At 37.2% G+C, this 5,674-nt stretch overlaps 1 non-coding gene across 1 annotated transcript; it reads left to right on the top strand.

Moving 5' to 3' along the window:
* Positions 1–5,081: 5,081 nt before the first annotated feature.
* Positions 5,082–5,188, top strand: LOC131004867 (small nucleolar RNA R71). Its single transcript, XR_009095135.1, has one exon. It is a non-coding gene; the product is annotated as a small nucleolar RNA R71 (small nucleolar RNA).
* The last annotated feature ends 486 nt before the right edge of the window (positions 5,189–5,674 follow it).

Here is a 5,674-nt window from a genome sequence, read left to right as displayed (position 1 = left end):
CAATTGGCGATGATGCAACTTAAGTTGCGAGTTTTAGAAGCAAAAAGAAATTGTAGGCAACCATTCATCCAAGAAGCCTTCCAACCAACACCTTCCTATGGTGAGTATTATGACATGGGGTGCAATGCCATAGAGTGGCAATCGCCATTGGAGTATGAGGACCACTTCAATAGTTGGAATTATGAAAATTCTTATTTCACTCAAGAAGGCTTTCAAGGGGATAATTGGTACTATCAAGAGGAGAATCCGAATGTTAGAGACGATCTTCTACAATGCTTCATAGCTACACAAGCTTGGATAGAAAAAAGTATAGCAAACTCGGATGTTATGCTAGAAGAGCAAAGAAGGTCTTTGGCTACCACTATGGAAAATCAAAAGCGAATTGATGATTTGTGCATGGCCATTAGCCTACAAAATGGAACCTTGTATGAGGAACCAATGCCAATGCTAAGTGAAGAGCCTCAAGAAGTTGAAGAAGAGTATGAAGAAGATGACGGTCAATTCTCCAAATCCCTTGAAGTCAGCCCAACTTTTCCAATGCAACCTCTACAATTCCAAAAAGATGAAGACTTCACAAGCTGTAAAGAATGCAAAGTCAAAAATTTTGTCGATCCTTACCTCGACACGGGCGATTCTATGAAGGCTTGCTTCTTTCACTTTTATTTATCTTCATCTTTTGATTTTCAGTTTGATTTGTCTAATAAAGAATTGTTTGAGTGTGGTGGTACTCTAGATGGTGAACGGGATTACCATGACCCCCGGGATGTCTCAAAGATTGATAAGCCACCATATTTTTGGGTGGCAACGGATGGAGCATACAAATTTGATGAAAAATGGCCACCGCCTAAACCTCCACCTCGTTTGTGAGTACGAGACAAGTAACCATTTTCTCCTTCATCTAAACTTATTTCTCCTTTGTGTGAAATAAGTTTGGGGGGAGGGGAAAGATGGATTAGTGTCTCATCTATCTTTTGCTTTACTTGTTCTTGTTTGTTTTAGTTTTATTGTCTTGTTTTTGTTATTGTTGAATAAATGAAAGCTTGAGAGTTAGTTAAGTTGATATTTTTGTTTTTGTTTTGCTTGGGATAATTGTATCAAACTTTGTGATGTTGATTGAATGTCATTGGGCTTATGATATAAATCGTTTCTTGGAAAAATTGTGTGTATCACTTGTGGATTATGCATGAAAAGTTTGAACTTGTGACAAGTGAGTTAAATGTTTTGCCTCCAAGAACTTGAAAATGAGCTTGTGAGAATTGAGCCTTTGATTGTCATACATTTACAATCTCATTTTGTTCTTGAGTGTAAATCATTTGAGCATGTGTGTTGATCTCTAGAACTTGCCATGAGTCCTATCTTGAAAATAAAAGTAGATGTGTTGTTAATATTGAAGTGATTTAAGGCCATCCTTGTTAGCCACTTGACTTAAATTGTGTCCAAATTCTCATATGATCCTAGTTTACCCTCTTTGTGCCTTGTAGCATTTCTTTGAATTAACCAATGATGGGTAGAACTTAGATTGTTAGTGGTTACTTTGATGAAAATGTTTGGGAAATGATTGAAATTGCTTATCAAGCTTTGATTGAGTGAAAATCACTAGTTCCCTATGAGCTTAAAAAGAAAAAGAAAAAGAAAAAAAAAGAAAAAGAAATGAAAATGAATGTGAATAAAAGAGTATAAAGGGGAGTGATTTGCCTTTTGAATCATGATCTTGATAAGTATTCATAGGGTGAAAAAGAAGAAATGTGGGGATATTGGTTATTGATTGATTTGAAAAGAACAATGGTGAGTATGACTTATTCAATTTGGGAATTATATATGAGTCACTTTGCCTATAAACACCTCACCTCACCAAAGAGCCCTCATTGCAACCTAAAGAAAAGCCCTTGTTGATCATTATTTATAACACATTGAAGTATAGAGAGTTAGGATAAATGGCAAGCTTATGGTAGATTGCATACATTGTTTCAATTTGAGTGCAAACACGCCCAATCTAAACACTTGAGAGTTGAGTGCATCATTGAAACATCCACATTTGTGAGGATTCAAGCTTGGAGGCCATAATATTGAACTCTTCATCACTTGTGATTTCTTGGAATGCATTTCTACTTGTGATACATTTTTGAAAGATTTTTGAAATTGTTGAAGCCCTTGAAATGACACCAATTCATTCTCACATGTTTGTTATCTTTTATTTCTCTTCTCTTTGTTGTTTGGGGACAAACAACGCTTTAAGTTTGGGTATTTACAGTGTATTTTGGTATTTACAAGTATTTTGGTATTTATCAATCTAGCTTTATTCCTCACAAGTATTTTGGTATTTACAGTGTATTTTGAACTTAATTGCATACGTTAAGACGAACTTCCCAGTGGATCACCCATCTTAGTTGTGCTCTAAGTCAAGCACGCTTAACCTTGAAATTCCTTCCGAGTGGTCTCCACGCTTATTATTGATATAACTAACACCTATTAATCTATTTAAGCTCTATTTCAATATATAATATCATTTATTCGTAACCTTAGAGTATGTCGAGATGATATCTAAGACTTGTGGTGCCGACGGAAGAATGACGGAAAATATACGATCGAATTTAAAATAATAAAAAAATTAATATTATCGTTAATTAAAAAAATATATTATTGTTGAAAATAAAAAAAATAAAATATTCTCAATAATTTAAAAATAAGAAAAAATGGAATATTAATTAAAAAATAATAAAATATTTTTTAAAAAATAAAATAAAAATAACAAAAAAATGAATAATATTTATCGACGGATAATTTTCCGTCGCTAACTGAAATTAAAAAAAATAAAAAAAAAATTATTTAACGACGGATTATTTTCCGTCGCTAATAATTTCGTCGCTATTTGGTCGGTAAGACTAAAAAAATAATTAAAAAATAAAAAAATAATATTTAACGACTGATTATTTTCCGTCACTAATAATTCCGTCACTATTCGGTCAGTAAATCTAAAAAAATAAATTAAAAAAAAAATAATATTTAACGACATATTATTTTACGTCTTTAAAAATTCCATCGGTAACTCCGCCGATAAACTTTTAAAAACATCTTCGTCGGAATTTCGCCGTTGTTCCTTCGGTAATCACCGACGGATTATTTTTCATCGGAGTCCGGTAAATTTTTTTGTTGTGAAGGACACCATATAGAATATGACGAGTGTGAATTCTTTTTTCTTGCACAACTTACAGTGTAAATGTAAAATTGAATTTAGATTTTATATAAATAAAGGAAAGAAAAACCTAAAACACATATAAACTGTTAGGTCCTGAGGGTCTCGAATAGGTGTATGGGGGGGAATACACCTATGGGCTATTTTTGAACAATCCTCAATCAGAGGGATCTCAGTCAGAGATCAAAACGAAACTTTGCATGCAAACAAAGACGCCTGTTTTACTGAAAACAATTTTGACCAAACAGGGTTGACGACTGATACTGAAAGCTCTTCAGTAAAGAGTTATCAGTTAAGTTGCTGGAACTTAACTGATGCAGGTAAGGGCTTCAGTCGAGTTTGCTAAAATAGAGATGATAACACTCTTCCTGACTATCAGAAGATAGATCAGTCAGACTGATATCATACGCAGCGGAAATTAAACTTAGTTTCGTAATAGCCTCGGTGGAGCAAGTTGTTGGTTATTAGGTTGCTCTTTGCCGTTAATCAGTATTCAGTTTATCAATTGAAATAACACAAGTAGGAATGTAAAACTGAAAACAGTAAACAACACAGAGACTTTTACATGGTTCGGAAAAACCCTTTCCTACATCCACGGTTGGTTGATCAGACCAACAATCCACTCCGCAAGTGCTTAACAGATGCACTACAAACCAAACCGTGTACTTGCCGGGTGCACACAACCGTACACTGAAGAAAACACTTCTTCAGTACCCACGCTTCACTCGCGTCGGATTTCTCTTGCTTAACACAACCCGTGCTAAGACTCTCAGAGACAGAAAACCCTTCTGACCTCCGAATCACTCAAAACACTCTTATGGGGGAGAGGTTTGAACGAGTGCCAACTATACTTACAAAGAACAAGTTCTTTGAAGCAAGTTTGACCTTTGGCTTCTGGGTTAACAGAGTTTTACCTAAGGTCGAAGAGAATGTATGTAATCAGCAGTGACTGATTTTGGCTTTGGAATTCTCTTCTTCGATTCAAGCTTTGGGGAGTTTAAGCTTAAGGCTGAGTAGCAATTTCGGCAGAGCTTCAGCTTATGTCGTTGAACCGGTGAAGGTTGAAGTGATCCTCGAACGCTATTTGTAGGAGAACTCTTGAATAGATCTGTTGGCGTAAATCGTCCTCAAGATTTCTTCCGTTGGAGAGCAATTTGAATTTGGGCTGAGGCTTCAATCTTCGAGGTTCCTTGTCTGCGTGGAAATGACTCTCTTTGATGGACAGGAGATGTGACATCTCTGAAAAGTAACCACCAGATAGGAATGACCTCTGCAGAGATAAGATCCTGAGATCTCTGCATTTAATGCGGCTGTATTTTGTGAGTACGTGGCTTCCTCTGAACGTTGGAAGATCAGTCCGAGGAGGAATATTCAACTGATACTTGACTTTAGTATCAGTCCATTGCGCGCATTAAGTAATCAGTCTTCAACTGATTCTTCAACTGATACTTGAGTTGGTATCTGCAGTCTTCAGTCTTCAGTCCTTCGTTCTTCAGTCTTCAGTCTTCGACACCGCAAGTTAAACTAGAAACGAACTCTAACACTTGAGTTCAAAAACGATTCTAGTATATTACAGATAAGTCCTATGAATTTTGGTATCATCAAAACAAGGGTTAGGATATTCCACAAGGTTCCCAACATAAACTATAAGGGTTAAACCCAATTCAAAGTGGATTGGTAGGTTTGCTGTGCACCTTTAAGCATAAGGCCACAGACTAATCATCTGTCATTCGGCCATTGATAACTGTTGGAGGCCATCTCTTCTATCACACGATAAGCCTCCTTTGTATTTCTATGGAGAAGACATCCACCTGCAGTAGCATCCACCATACTTTTTGTCAGACCAGTCAAACCATTATAAAAGTGAATGATTTGCTGATCCTCCGTGAAACCATGTTGTGGACAGTTCCTGAGCAGCTCACGAAATCTTTCCCAGGCATCATGAATGGTCTCATCTCCTAGCTGGGAAAAGTGAGAAATCTCTGCAATGATTTTCTGAGCTTTAGAAGCAGGAAAGTATTTTGCCAGGAAAGCTCTACACAAATCCTCCCATCCAGTAATAGCACCTCTGTCCAAACTCTTGAACCACTCCTTTGCTCTGTCTCTGAGAGAGAATCCAAACATCTTCATTCTGATGGCATCAGGTGGCACTCCATTCTGCTTAATAGTGTCGCAGATGTCTAGAAACTGGGTAATGTGAGCATGCGGATTTTCAGAAGCCGCTCCACTAAACTGTTCAGCTTGCACCATGTTTATCAATCCCGGCTTCAGCTCGAACGTGTTAGCCTGCACAGTTGGTCCCCATCTGCCTCCTTGAAATTGATCAACCCGAGGCTGATACATGTGATTCAGTGGTGGCTCTGGTGGAGGAGCCCGGTTGCGCTCTCTCTCTTCGTCTAGCTGCCTCTGAAGGTGTGTCACGGCTCGCACAAGAGTTTCAAGGTCCATGTTATTCTGTTGCTCTGCCATTGCTTGCTTCTT

Source organism: Salvia miltiorrhiza, unplaced genomic scaffold (genome assembly GCF_028751815.1).
Source record: "Salvia miltiorrhiza cultivar Shanhuang (shh) unplaced genomic scaffold, IMPLAD_Smil_shh original_scaffold_464, whole genome shotgun sequence".
NCBI lineage: Eukaryota > Viridiplantae > Streptophyta > Magnoliopsida > Lamiales > Lamiaceae > Salvia > Salvia miltiorrhiza.
This window is presented reverse-complemented; position numbering and strand designations above follow the sequence as displayed.